Source organism: Pelodiscus sinensis, chromosome 20 (assembly GCF_049634645.1).
Source record: "Pelodiscus sinensis isolate JC-2024 chromosome 20, ASM4963464v1, whole genome shotgun sequence".
Lineage (NCBI taxonomy): Eukaryota > Metazoa > Chordata > Testudines > Trionychidae > Pelodiscus > Pelodiscus sinensis.
In genome coordinates this window covers 11,884,112-11,899,176 of record NC_134730.1, presented here as the reverse complement: position 1 = coordinate 11,899,176, position 15,065 = coordinate 11,884,112, and the positions used below count along the sequence as shown (strand labels likewise).

At 52.2% G+C, this 15,065-nt stretch overlaps 1 protein-coding gene and 1 long non-coding RNA gene across 2 annotated transcripts in view; one reads left to right on the top strand and one right to left on the bottom strand.

Moving 5' to 3' along the window:
* CASKIN2 (CASK interacting protein 2) overlaps positions 1-1,939 on the bottom strand; it is a 141,851-nt gene extending 139,912 nt beyond the window's left edge. Inside the window, exon 1 of the mRNA XM_075903680.1 lies at positions 1,823-1,939. The gene's annotated coding sequence lies outside the window, so the exon portion shown is untranslated. The remainder of the gene's footprint in view (positions 1-1,822) is intronic.
* LOC142819101 (uncharacterized) lies at positions 28-4,072 on the top strand. Its single transcript, XR_012896813.1, has 3 exons — positions 28-444; positions 1,146-1,317; positions 2,127-4,072. It is a non-coding gene; the product is annotated as an uncharacterized LOC142819101 (long non-coding RNA).
* Positions 4,073-15,065: the final 10,993 nt, after the last annotated feature.

Sequence of the window (15,065 nt, the reverse complement as noted above, 5' to 3'; positions counted from 1 at the left end):
ACAAAGGCAGGACCTCAGCCTATTGGGGAAAGGCGACGGGAGGTGGTGACCTCACAAAGAGACCCTGACATCAGCCAGGTAGGACAGAGGTGCAAGGCAGGGGCAATCTCAGAGACAACCCCACACCTCTCTTACGGCTTTGTGGGAAGCCCTGACAAAAGGGGGGGGCTGGATGGCTCTGAGACTGATCCCCTCTCGTGGACTATCCTTTGGGATGTCTGTTGAGACCTCTCAGCTTCCCATGTCTCAGCGTCTTGATGCTGATTGGCCGAGCAGGGGGCTATTGACGGGGAGGAGAAGTTTCCCCAATTTCCCAACTGTGACCCGTGACTGACCCTTCCTTTGCAGGCTCTGCATAAGGCCTTGTCTGACCTCAGGCAGGCCATGCTGGGGAACCTCCTGGCAGAGTCCCCAGACAAAGACCCGCTCCAATAGATCTAGGAGGTGAGCATGGGCAGGAGGCAGTTTTACCTTAGCACTGGGGAGAACTGGAAAGGAGAGACTGGAAATCCATTTTCCAGTTTTCCCTCCTAGCCTGCACCCCAGTCAGACAGCCTTGGGCAGGGCTGGCAGGGCAGTTCTATTCTGGGCCCTTCCTCACTCAGGGACAGGAGAAGAAGATGGAACTTTAAGTAAGGGCCCAAGCTGGTTTTGGCAGTGAGAGCCTCAAATCCTCATTCCCCTGTTCAACCTCCCCGCTCCCACCATGGAATCCAGGAGATGGTGCTCACAGAAAAGTCCCAGACTCCTTCCCAGAGAACCAGATGGGCCTGAAGGGAATCAGCTCTTCTATTGGCACTGAGATTTGGGGCGGGGGGAGGGGGAGGAGGGGAATTCTCCTCGCAGTCACTCCCTTCCTCTGACTAAGGGCTTTCGAGCCAATGAGGGACAAGGGGTCTGTCTCCATCCTGAGGAGTTGTTTGTGAATCAGGAGTTCAGAAAGTTTGTGACCAGCCCAGACACTGAACACTGTCCTGGTCTAGAGAGACAAAGACATATAGTGACAATCCTCTTCTCCAGCTCCATCATCAATGAGTCAGCCCTTCCACCGGGAACACAATGTCTCAGCCCCAGGGGTGTGTGTGGGTTTGCTTGCACAGCATACACACCGCTCTATTGATCCTGACCTGCCTCCTTCCCCTCAGTGCGCCAATTTCTGCGTCAGGGCCAGAACGTCCCAGGAGAGCCAAGGACACAAGAGCAGAGTCCTATTCTGACTCACCAACCTCCTCCCTGAATTTGATTAAAGTGACCTTTAACCCCGGCTTCCTGACGCCAGGCTGGCTCCAAGAGGCTGTCCGCTGCCGGGCCTATGAGGTGAGTGTTCCCCCTTGGGAAGGCACAGTGAGAGCAGAGACGATCAGAGAGAAGCAGCATGATCAAATACATAATTGCTTCTAACGTAATTGCTTGATCTTAAGAGAGAACAAAAGGACCTGAGTGGTCCCTGTCAATAGCCACCTGAGAGAGTGATTCAGAGGGGTCTCAGCAGATGTCCCCGAGTCATTGCCAGAGGGGAAGTCACCAAGCACTCTTCCAGCCCCACCTCTTTGTGAGGGCCTCTGACAGTGACAGCAACCTTCCCCCCCACTCCTTGGTGGAAGAAAGGAGCAATGGAAAAGCGGGAAAAGAAGCAATAGAAGAGAAAGAGTGAGAGAAAGAGGAAAAGGGAAACCTAAAAGGTCAAACCCTCAATGCCACCTCTGATTCTACAGGACAAAGTCCTTGGTAGAAAATTAAACCACCTTAACCTAGTGATTGCTGTGCCTAGAATTCAGCTGGATTAGACTGAACAAGTTCCAAACCTCTCTGAGGTTCTTACCTTCTAAACAGGAACAACAAACTCAGTAGTAGGGAAGGATAAACTCCAACGAGGTTCTCTCATGCTCACATACTTTAAACCTAATTCTCTCTCAGTCCCCAAGGAGAGACCTTGAGAAGGAGCCTTGCTGTTGTAAAGCCATAGGAGTGTCTGAGCTTGCCCTGGTCTTGTGCCTCTGTCCTTCCTGGCTGATGTCAGGGTCTCTTTATGAGGTCACCACCTCCTCGCCACTGTCCCCCAATAGGCTGAGGTCCTGCAACAGGTCTTTGTGATGTCACTGACACGTCTCTCTCTCCCTTGTAAGGTTGATGTCCAGACCCTAACCAGCCTCTGAGAATGTTGGATTGGCTTCCCCTGGATCATTCCACTTAATAGCTGAGTCTGAGGATCAAGCTGGCTACATAGTAAAGCCCGAGAGGCAGCTCCCCATGCTACACTTAGTTTTTTATTAATTAATAGACTTTAAGGCCAGAAAGGACAATTAGAGCATCAAATCTGACCCCTGCATATCCCAGCCCTCCTGGAATCATAGTAGCTGAGTTTTGATCCAAGCACATAGAAGAAAGGCATGTCTTCATTAGAAAACATCAAGAAATGGAGACTCCGTCACTTGCTTTGGTGGTTTGTTCCAAAGGTGAATCAGCCTCACTGAAATATTTCTGCCTTATTTCTAGTACAAATATGGCTGTTTTCACCTTCCAGCCACTGGTCTTGTCCTGCCTCTTTCTGGGGCATTAAACAGCCCTTTAATACCTAACATTTTTTCTCCAGAAAGGCACTTAGACACTTCAATGAGGTGTCCTCTCACCCTTTCTACAGGCAGGAAGGGACAAGCTGTTTCTAAGCACAGAGGAGGAGGAGAAGGGGATAGGAGGGAAGAGATGACCTCTCAAATACACAGGCGATGTCATCCCTACCCTCTACTCCCACCTTCCTGAGCATTATCCTGCACAGTGCTGAAACGCTGCTGCTGGCCATGCTCTGCTGTGAACTCTTCCCCAAAGCCCCATTTCCCCTGTCAACACGACCCAGGGAATTCCCAGGGGCCTGGTGTGGGGTGGTAGCAGAGGTTGGGCTCCCGCACTCACTTTGGTGGAGAGTGGTGGCAATTGGTCAGGTGCCTAACCTAGATGCCAACCAGCTGCCAGCAGCAGCGCAGAAGGGAGGGTAGCATGTTATGGTATTGCCACCTTTCCTTCTACACTGCTGCTGGTTTAGGGAGGAGGTTTATCTTCTCAGCTGGGTGGCTACAGAGAATGGCTTCGGGTGAGGTTCCCAGTTCCGATGGCAGCACTGCTGCCAGCAGCAGCACAGCAAGAAGGGTGGTGCAGCATGGTATGGCCACACTTCCTTCTGTGCCACTGCTTGTGGCCTTGCTATCTTCCACGCTGGGTGGCCAGAAAGAACTGGAGCCCAGCTTTGAAGCCAGTGCCACCCCCAGCCGCAGAGAAGGAAGTGTAGGGAGTTGTGGTATTGCTGTTCTTCCTTCTGAGCTGCTGCTGGCAGTGGCAATGATTTCCAGGCTGGGTGGCTGAGAGCAGCTGCCACGTCAGCCACTTAGCTCTGAAAGCAAAGAAAAAGCATGGACATTTTTTCATATTTCCCTTAGTCAGCCTGGAGAGAGCAGAGGACTAAAGAAGAGGGCATAGCCAGAACACACAAACACACGGTGACCCTATTAGCGACCCTCCTGCCTCCCCCTGTTGAGGTGGGACCCCCAGTCTGAGAAATGCTGCACTAAGGGATTCCAATATGATCTCGAGGTCTGACACGGCCAGTAGTTCTTGGAAGACCCTTTCTCACAACTTCCATGGAAGTGATTATAGATTCTCAGGGGAGTTTTGCATGGTTCAAATATCTGTCTGGATGGAGACTGGAGGACCAAAAAGAAGGTCATGTCCAGGAAAACCCAGACGCATGATACGCCAGTCAAACATCCACATCCCTTGCATTAAGTGGACATGTACTTCTTTGTACAAAGAAACCTGTTACTTACCCAGGAACAAAAATATTGTATCTACATTCTGCTTACATCAGCCAGGATTTATTCAGCCTTCTACTAACTGGGTAGTCTTCTGCCTCCTCCGTCTTAATTTCCTGGAATAGCAAAAATGAAACCTCTGAGAGCTGCTATGTCATGGCAAACTTCTTCATCCTGGGAGTACGGCCAGCCTCAGGCAGACCATTATCAGGATCAAAATTAAAAAAAGAATCATGAGAGTGGCTTAAAATAATGAGATTAAAAAGAAATAAATGAATTATTTACGTTGTGTCTTTGCTTTCTGAGCCTTGAGGACAGACTCAGATCACATTTTCAACCTTTTTTCTGAAAATCTGAGGACCTGAAACACTTTTTACGTGAAAGCCGAGGGTGCATCTACACCACAGACCCTATGTTGGCATATCTGTGCCAGCAGAGCCCCCCAGCTTAGATGCAGCCCACGCACACAGAGGTTTCTGTTGAATAACAACACCATCTCCCCAAACAAAACCCTCGAACACAGAACTTGAGCACTCATGCTGAGCAGCGGCAGTCAGAGACCATGATTCAGAGACAAGGGTCAGAGCTGAGCCAGGAGTCCAAGAGCAAGCCAAAAGGCAGGTCTCATCAGCTCAGACTTTAAGGGCATGAGGGACCATCATGATCATCTGGTCAGACTTCCTGCGTGCTGTAGGGCACAGAACCTCATCCATCCATTCCTGTAATAGAGCCGCAGTCTCTGACTGAGTCACCGAAGTCCTCAAATCACGATTTAAAGATGTCAAGTTACGGAGAATCCACCATTTACACAAGTTGAAACCAACAAGTGACCCATGCCTCAGAGGAACGCAACCTTGTCCACCCAATCCCCAAGGTCTCTGCAAAAGTGACCCATTAAAAATTCCTTCCCAGCCCCAAACATGGGGTCAGTCAGACCATGAGTATTTTGGCAAAGCCCACCAGCCAAATAGCGGGGAAAGAATTCTCCGAAGTAACTCAGAGCGAGGGCGGCCATATTTCCCTGTGCTGAATACGAGACACCTGGTAAAATTACTCACACTCAACGGCAATCAATCAGAACGATGCAGTACAAATGTTCAAATTAACATCAAGGTGATTGAGCCCCTGATCTATAGAAATACTGGGTCTCTGGAGTCTTTTTATTTACCTTCTTATCCCTAAGGTTTGCATGGGGAGAAGTGACACACACTCCCATGTTATCAAATGGGGATGGGGGTGACTGATCAAACTAACCCAACCTTCCCTGCCTAGTGCCCTCCAACCTCCATGCCTGGCTAGGCCCCCGGAATGGACCAGCCTCTCCTGGACCTAGTGCCACATCTCTGAGGCAATGTGTGGGGGTTATGCAGAGTCACAGCCCCCCGCCCTCCCTGTCAGGGTTGACAGCAGAGCATGGCCAGCAGCAGCCCATCAGTGCTGTGGGGGAGGGAAGGGATGGGAGCTGCTTCCAGCCACAGGGAGCTAGGGGTGGGGTAGGGTTGACATGGCCTATGTATTCGAGAGGACATTGCATCCCTCCTGCCCCTCTCCCCTTCTCACGCCCCTGTGGCTGGAAGCAGCTTGCCCCTACCTGCCCGTGTAGCTTCAAAAGGCAGCTATCACCTCTAAGCTGATGCTGGCCAATAACATGACCCAGTCCCCACCTATGCCCTGGCTAACACAGTCCCTTCCTATCCCCTGCCTAAGGCATGAGCTGGTGTTAAGCCCTAAGGCTGAATTGTGGATTAGGATTCCTGAGTGCAGGGGCTTCAGGGAACCTGGCCAGAGAGGGGGCTCAGCAGGGGAGCGTGCCTAGGGGACAGAACAGCCCGACACTCCCTGGGGCAGGACCTACGGGGCAGTGTGAAATGAGGGTGCTTTTGCCCTGGCCTGGGGGGCTGCAGTGGAGCCTGCAGGGTTGGGGCACAAACAGGCTGGAAATCGCTTCCTCCCTGCCACTGCAGCGCTCTGCTGGGGGTGGAGAAACTCCCCATCCCAGCTCTGTGTGGGGCTTTGGCACACGCAGGGCTTGGCTCCTCCTGACTGGCACCCTGGGCCAGAGGGTCTTGAGCTTTCCCTGGGTGCCAGCCCAGCCAGAGGCACTGAGGGAACAAAGGAGCCTGCCAGCATGGGTGACAGTGAGCAGAATGATCCGACCAGGGGCTGGCTGTCCGCACAGCGCCGGGAGGGGGCACACACTGCGGTGGGGAGGGGCTAGAGAGAAACAGCAGGGCTTGGTGGGGGGTGAACAGGCACAGCAGGGAGCAGACTGGGAGAGAGGACGCATGTAAGGCACCGATGGGGAGCAGCCAAGTCAACCCATAACCAGTCACCCCCAGCCCACACTCATCAACCCCCGCAACCAGTGCTGGCTGGGAACGGGACAGGGGGTGAAGGGGGCATGACTGGCCCTCCACGCTGCAGCTGTGCTGAACCACCACCAGCCTTGCACTCCCACGATCAGCCACTGGACCGCCCCACCCCGCAGCACTCAGCACTGGTGGGTGGGCAGGCAGCTGGCTAGCAGGCCAGCCTCAGGACCCTCCTGTACTGATGGGAGGGGACAGAAAATATGGGACAACTGGGCCATTGATTAAAAAAAGTAGGGACACCTGCAGGAGGGTTTAAATACGGGGCTTAAAAACAGGACATCTGTTCACCCTCATGATTAGTACAAGAGCCACATTCTGCTGCAAGTTATATGCGTGTAAATCTGAAGCACCTGTAAGGCATTCAGTGGCTTTCCATCTGAGTAAGAGGGCGCAGAACTTGCTCCAGTATGACTATGAGCTTCAGCAAGGCCATGCATGTTAATGTGGGTTTGCAATGATATCCTTGTTTAGGTTTTCAGTCATTTTGTGTTCGTTCGTTTTATTCAGCCCATGGTTGGTGGGGTGGGCCTGCAGAGTGAGCCGCAGCGGTATCTCCTGTCCCACAGGCCTGGAGATTGTGACCTAGGAGACAGGGTCGCAGGGGGCTCAGGTTTGACTGGGCCACCCCCCCATTACCAAGATGGAACAGAAGCCAGGCCAGACCTGAGTGAGGCTGTGATCCCATGTGCCACATCACAACCCCCGGAGAGAGAAGCCCTGAAGAGAAGAAGCTGCAGTTTGAGCTTTTGGTTTTATTTCGTGTTCTTTTGGATCTGTGAAAAACACATATGTAAGCGGAGGAATGGTCCCGCTATTGTGGGGAACTTTCCTGGCTTCTATACCACCCCGGTGAAATGGACCAGCGAAAGGATCTGAGTCCCTGCTCCCACTTCCTTTACCCCATGGCCTCCCTGATCCTGAGGGCTGAGTAGCAGAGCCCTTGAAACCCCAACAAGGCTGGGCCCAGGTTTCCTGGGGCTTAATCCCCGACCTTGTAGTCACTAGGGGCCGGAGTTAGGGTGTCCCCACTCCGAGGTGCTCTCTTTACACTGCAGGCCTTCTTGGCCCAGTGATCACTTCATGAGGTTCAAAGCAAATACAATTTATTAAACATCAACTGATTAAAGAGAATAGAATAAGAAATGGTTAAATGAGAACACACAGCCCTGCTCTGTAGCACAGGGACATCAAAACAGCAGCCTGCAGAGTGTAAGGACAGTCTACAGTCTCTTCCTTAGAGGCCCCTTAGAGGCCTTGGATGTGCTGCGGGGGGGGGGCGCTGCAGGCTGGACACGCTTGCACTGGCAGTGACCACACAGCCTCAAGCTCTAAGTGGCCAGACCCCTCTCCCAGTCCAGAGCCTCTCCCCACACTTTGCAGTTCCCAGCTGCTCACCACATCCAGCTGCAGGCTGTGCTGCTTGGCCAGTCTCTAGCTTCTTGCGTTGCTTCTCTGTTCCTTTTGGCTCTCTGAGCACTGCCAGTCTGCTGCTCAACACAGCGTCTGCGCTCCTTGAGCTGTGTGTGTCAGGCTCAGCTGCTGCAAAAACTGCCCCTTGGCACACTGCTTGGGCTGTCTCTCAGCTCTCTGTTTGCTGAGAGAGAGCCAGAACAATTCCTGCTCACAGGGAGGACGGGGCCTAGCCTCTCCCCTTCCTCACTGGCCTGTCCAACCTGTCAATCAGGCTGAGCTGGAGTGTTGGCTGCTTTCCATTGTCTCTGGGGTCTGTCAGTCTCATGAACCCCTCCCCTTCTGAAACTGGGAGCTGGCAAACCAAAAAACTCCCACAGAGTTTTAGTAATGGGTAACAGTCCCCTTACACATAGTTCCACCCTAGCTAATTAAGCCAAGCATAGTCGTTTCGCTCTTAACCCGTGCTGCTCTCCTCCCATCTCTTGCCTACACCTGTTGTCTCTGGTTACACACTTAGGGTGTGTCTACACTTCAGGGCTTAATTCGAAATAAGCTACACAAACTGAGCTACATCAACTGCGGATCTTATTTCACAATAGCTTATTTCGAAAGGGAGCATCTACACAGCCCTTATTTGGAAATAGAGCACTCTTCCTCCAACTTCCCTTACTCCTTATACAACATCTACACTGGCATGATTTTGCGCAAGAACTCTTTTGCGGAAGAGTTCTTGTGCAAAAACTCTTCCAGAAGAGAGCATACACTGGCATGTGCCTTTGCACAAGAGCATCCTTGCCAGTGTAGACGCTCTGTTCCGCGAGAAAGCTCTGATGGCCATTTTAACCATAGGGCTTTCTTGCGCAAGAAATTCATGTTGCCTGTCATGTTGCCAGGCTTATTCCTGAGCGGGAGCATCATAGTTCTTGCGCAAGAAGCACTGATTTCATACAATAGAACGTCAGTGTTCTTGCGCAAGAACTCGCGGCCAGTGTAGACAGGCAGCAAGTTTTGGCGCAAAAGCGGCTGCTTTTGTGCAAGATCGCACCAGTGTAGACACAGCCTGAGGGTTACAGAAGTCTGAGTAAGAAGTCCTCCAGCTTGATAGTATTTTGACACTCTTCTGAAATGACTGCCTGCTATGTAGATGCAGGTTAAGTTATTTCAGAATAGTGCTAGTTATTTTGAAATACTGCTGCAGTGTAGACGTACCCTTAGACTGTAAAATCTTTGGGGCAGTGACCATCTTCTAGAGATATATCTGAGGAATGCCTAGCAGGCGCTGATCCCTGACTGGGGTCTCCAAGCACTATCGTGTTTGTAACTGTGTTTTGCTGTAGCCATGTTGTTCCCAGGATATAATAGAGACAAGGTGGGTGAGGGAGTAGCTTCCGTAGCTGGAAAAGGCAGCTTTAGAGTTATAGTGATTGCAATATTGCATGGAAACTGTGCTTTCAAAGACACTAAATCTGATTGTCCTGCTTTTTTTTTTTTTTACTCTTATTTTATTCCAGATTTTCTTCTCTCCAACAAATGCAATTTAAAAAAACCCCAACAGCAAAAACATTTGCTCCTGGGCTGAGACATATTGTGCCAAGATGTCGCTCTGAGCCAATATTGACTCAATAACTCCTGATGCTCTTTTAAGAACATAAACATTAACAGCTGAATAATAACACTTCCATTTGCTGGAATTAATATTCAGTCCTTCTGTGGCATTGGAAACACCAATTGTTCCATAATTTATTTCACACATCTCCTGGTGGTGAGATTTTAATGAAAACTCCCCTCTCCCCTTCCACCACTACCCCTGACATTCTCAGATTCAGGAGGAGAAAAACACATTCCAGCATCTCCCTGTAAATGCTGCATCTTAATGGCCCAATCAGGATAATTAGAATGTCTCCTCTGTGATCTGAAAGGCTTCACCATGCAAATCCAGCCTGGGATGCATGATGTCATTACAGAATAGTTAATTACTCTTATTTTTCTGAGAAAGGGGAAGGGATCAGGGCTGCATTCAATATGGCAATGGGCTATAATGCAACGGGAGGGCTACCCTGACTGCATTTGAGAGGTACATGCTCAGTGGCTGTGCCTTTGGTTCTGACTGTGTGAGGATCCGTCAGACCAAGAGCTCTAGGACGAGGATCCCCTCAGTTGCCCGGCCTCACTGTTGTCTTTGTAGAGCCATGTGCTCCAGAGCAGCACTTTGCAAACTGTTTTTCTCATGACCCAGTTGAAGAAAATCGTTGATGCCCAGGACCCAACATCATGTGAGTGGAGTGTGGGCACCAGGTGGGGCTGAGGATAAGAGCTTTGGGCTATAGGAGGGGGCTCCAGCCTGGGGGCTGGAGCGGGAGGGACTTACCTTGCGTGGCTCCCAGCCAATAGTGCAGCAGGGGTGCTAGGGTAGCTTCCTGCCCCCCCTGGCTCCACAGACCATGCTGCACCCCAGAAGCAGGCAGCAGCAGGCTCCCAGCCAATGGGAATACAGAGCTAGTGCTCAGGGCGGGGGCAGTGCACAGCACTCTCTGCCCTGGGAGCTGAGCCTATTGCAGCCACTTCTGCGGCACAGCACAGTCTGCGGTGCCAGGACAGACAGGGAGCTGCCTTCGCATGCCCATTGGTCACCTGATCCCCCTGCATCAAGGAGACCCAGAGCCTGACATTCCACTACCCAGTACTGGCTCGCCACCCGTAGCTTGAAAACCACTGCTCTGGAGCCCCTCCCTTGTTTGGTTTTCTCTTCAATCTCCTCTCTCTGGTAACTAAAGCAGGAGAACCCCCATCCCCGTGGTGCCAGGGCACATCTCCACCCAGCCAACCATCCAGACCTTGTGTAGCAATATTGATGGCTGTGCAGAAGCGCTGCATCTGCCAACAGAAATGAATGGGAGCCCCTGGCTTGAGGGACAGTGTTGATTCTCATGAAGCAGAGAGGCCCAGGGCAGGAGGGCTAGGAGCTGAGAGCCCCGCGAAAGGTGAGGCTGGTGGTAGAGGGGCCAGGGCCTCAGGAACCCGAGGGTGGTAGCGGGGCCCTGGTAGCGGGGTAGGGCAGCTTGGAAACCCAGCTGGGGCTGGGGCAGTCCGGCAGTGGGGTTGTGCCGCAGCAGTCCCAGTGAGGCTGCGGGCCGGGCCGGCAGTGGGGACAGAGCCGTGGCAGTGTGGCTGGCAGTAAGGCTAAGCCGTGGCAGCCCAGCAGGGGAAGCTGTGGAACCAGAGCCACGACAACCCAGCTGGGGCTGCGGCAGGTCGGCAGCCTGATCAGGGCTGTGTGCCTGGTGGCAGTGGGGTTGGTGCCACGGTAGCAGGGCCAGGGCTGCGTGCTGCCGTGCCAGCAGTGGGGCTGGAGCAGCAGTTGTGGCAGCTGTGTTGCCTGGCTGGCAGCGGGGCCAAAGGAGCCAGTGGCGGGGAGGGGTGACAGGCTGAGGGGGCTGATGATAGAGGACCTTCGCTGGTTCAGCAAATTCCCTCATCCAGGACTGCTGAGGTGCCAGACCAGTGAGATCCAACCTGGAGGACCCCAAGGCTTTCATGAATGGGTGGGACTGGAGACCTTGTAGGGCCAGCAGGTGGAGTCTAGCTACAAAATCCTGGTGCAGAGAGCAGTAGGCAGTCACTAAGTATCTGATTTAAAGAGCATTGGAAAGATATTTTTCCATGCTGTTTATAAACCACTGCCTCCGCCACAGGGAACATCTACTCCTGCCTCCACCACAGGAAACATCAATGAGACAGTAAGAGGGTGGAGGGAGACCTTAGAGCTGTAGTCATGAGTTTCAGCTTCCATTCCTACTTTTGCCACTGGCTTTGTTCTGTGCCTTTCAGCAAGTCACGGCTCTGTGCCTCAGTTTCCCCAGGAATGGCTAATAATTCCCACTTCACACATTACAAGGCTTAATCTATCATCTGTGCTCTGATCTCAGTGGGTGAAATGCCTTAGAGAAGTTTGAAGAATTACAAGCATCCCCTGCAAATATCGATTACAGCTGTATACCTATATTTCTTGGTTTATAAATAGGGGGAGATATTTGACAATTGCATATTAGACCTGCTTTGATGAACATCCCTCAAGGCTTAGCTCTCAAGACCGCCCCTTGTGTGCGTGTGCACACTGGGACACATGTAACCAGCTTCCTGAGTAAAATAATGAACATTAAATGAAGAACCCCTCCTGCTGAATGGCAAAATAAACAGACCCATCACAAGACTGAAATAACTTGCTAAAGCAATTCATCAATGCCACGTGGCATTGCCACTTCTTTCGGCCAATGGCAGCAGCACAGTCTGAGGGTTCAGTAATTCACACTGACGGGGGGGAAATTGGACCTGAATTCTGTACATCATGTGCTCATGTCCATGTGTTTAATGCTATTACGACAATCAGAGAAATAAGTGCTGGGTAATTTGAGAAGAGAGAAGCATGGATCCCTGCTAGGTTTTCTCTTTGGCAAATGTCAAAGGAAATAGGCCTGCTGCAGAAGCAATCTCGTACTCTTCTCTGTTCTTGGACCATAATTGAAAGACCAGGCTTTGCTCTCATTTAAACCAGTTTAAGTCAAGCGTAACTTCACTGAGATCAATAGAAGAGCCCTGGAATATCAATTCAGGAAAAACAAAACCTAAATCACAGCAGAAGTTTCTTTTGCTGTCACAAGAGAGAAGTGAGTTTAATATCTAATCTGGGAGCACTAATCTCCTCTAAAGCAGTGCCTACCTCGGCTAAGTGAGCTGCCTGGGAGGATAGTAATACACAGCTCTTCTCTGGTTTCTTTCATCTGAGGATTTCAAAATACTTTACAAATATTAATGACTGAACCTCATAACATTCTGGAGACAGGGAAATCATTAGCACCATTTTATTCCTGACACAGAGCAAAACATAGAGGGGAAGGTCCCAGCAAAAGGCTATGGGAATACTAGGAACAGTGCCCAAATCTCTCAAGCTCCAGACCTGAATATGGGAACCAATGCAAGGAAACATTAATATATGACTCAGGAAGGGAAAACAGAGTTACAGGAAGAACTTGAGTTCAATGTGTGATGCTTGAGACACCTAGGACAGCGTTTCCCAAACTATGGGCCGCAGCCTGATACCAGGCCGCGGGAAAAAAATATCGGGCCTCAGCATGGCTGCCGGGAGGGGAGAAGAGTGGGGCGGGCTGGGAGGAGGGGGGGAGGAACTGGCGACCGGGAAGCAGTGCTGTGGCCAGCGGGGCTGTCCCAGAGGAGATCTGGGCAGGCGGGTGGGGGGCCAAAGCAGGGCTGGGAGCGGTGGGACTCTCCCGCGGAGATCCGCGTGGGCAGCGAAAGCAGAGCCGGGAGCGGCGGGGCTGTCCCACAGAGATCCGGGCAGGCGGGTGGGCGGGGTGTGAAAGCAGGGCTGGAGGCAGCAGGGCTGTCCCGGTGGAGATCTGGGCAGGAGGGCAGGCGGGTGGGCGGCTGAAGCAGGTCTGGGAGTGGCGGGTCTGTCCCGCAGAGATCCGGGTGGGCGGCAAAAGCAGAGCTGGGGGCAGAGGGGCTGTCCCGTGGAGATCCGGGCATGTGGGCGGGCGGGCAGCAGAAGCAGGGTTGGAGGCAGAGGGGCTGTCCCGCAGAGATGGGGGGGGGGGGGCAGAGGGGCTGTCCCGCAGAGATGGGGGGGGGCGGGCGGGCAGCAGAAGCAGGGTTGGAGGCAGAGGGGCTGTCCCGCAGAGATTGGGGGGGGGGTGGGAGGGCAGCAGAAGCAGGTTTGGAGGCAGAGGGGCTGTCCCGCAGAGATTGGGGGGGGGGTGGGAGGGCAGCAGAAGCAGGTTTGGAGGCAGAGGGGCTGTCCCGCAGAGATGCGGGGGGGGGGGGGGCGCGCGGGTGGGCAGCAGAAGCAGGGTTGGAGGCAGAGGGGCTGTCCCGCAGAGATGGGGGGGGGCGGGCGGGCAGCAGAAGCAGGGTTGGGGGTAGTGGGGCTGTTTGGTGGCGGAGATTGAAGAGGGCAGGCGGCGGAGCCAGGACTGCACGGTGGGGGGGGAGCTGGCCGGGGGAGATCAGGAGGAGGAGGACGGGAGAATCAGCTGCCGGAAGCAGAGCTGGACTGGGGAGATCGGGAAGAGAAAGGGAGGGAGCGGGACTGACCTGGGCACATGCAGACCCTGCAGACTCTGGCCGACGAGTGAGTCTGGCCGGGGATTCCATTTTGCCCCCCCCCCCCCCCCCCCCCCCGCCACATACCTTCCCTGGAGTAGTTGTGAACTGCCTGGCAGGTAGACACACTCAGGCAGCGTGAGCACATCTACCAGCCAGGCAGCTAAGGACTAATCCACCTAATTATAATAAAACGTACCTAATTAGAAAATACCAGGCATTTTATTTGTCTGGCAATTTCTCAATTTCTTTCCCAGACAAAACCTTCAAATACCGGACTTTCCAGTACAAAACTGGACACCTGGCAACCCTACCCCTCCTCGCACCCTTCCTCCTAGCCAGACACCCCATCCCCAGTCTGTTCCTGCTCCCGCCTCCTGGAGTGCTCATGTGGCACCCGGTCCCCCAATCCCTGGCCCAGGCCGGGTGGAGGATGCAGCCAGGTGAAACACTGAAAATTTATTCATTTTTCATTCTTTTTTTAATATGCGTTTATATTTCTGGGCTGCAAAAGACATTACTGAAAAAAACCGGGTTCCAACTAAAATAAAAAGTTTGGGAAACCCTGATTTAGCCAGCTTTCTATCCGTCTTACAGTCCATGTATCCAATCCATATTCCCTTAACTTGCTGGCAAGAATATTGTGGGTGACGCTGGCACTGGGGGCATGGGAGGACCAGAAACAACTTATTTGAATATTCATCATTTGCTTACTGAGTATGCAAATATGCAAATGAATGTTACCGGTCCTCCAAAAGCTCATGAATGGATTTACTGGTCCCTGTGTCAAAAAGTTTGGGAATCCCTGCCCCAGGATATCACCTGATGAGCTGACACCGAGCCTGCCTTTTCTGCCAGCTGGGCCGTCCTTAGCCCGGTGTTGCTGAGCCAGGCTCTTAAGCCTCCTCCAGTGCACACACAAAGGCAGGGCCACACCCAACTGCAGAATGATACAGACTCTAAGATCAGCTCTTGGAGGGCTCAGTTTAAGGCACTTGCCACAACACCCAGACATCCACTCTTCTCCCTTGGAGTACAAACCCCAAGTGATATGAAATTCGCTTCCTCCCTCCAGGTGAAGGAAGGTATGCACAACTCCCGCCCCGATCAGAAATTACATTAACTGGATTTTATTATAAACAAGGAATAAGTTTATTAACTATAACAAGGTGTATTTTAAGTGGTCCAAGAGGTAACACAACAAAGCAGATTACTGAGAAAATACAAAGCATGCAAACTAAGTTAGATTCACTAAAGATACTGGTTACAGATAATAAATCATCATCCTACACATTCTTTTAGGTAGAGTCCTTCACAGGTCAGAGATCTTTCTAGCCCGGGGCCAGCAGTTCTTCCCCTC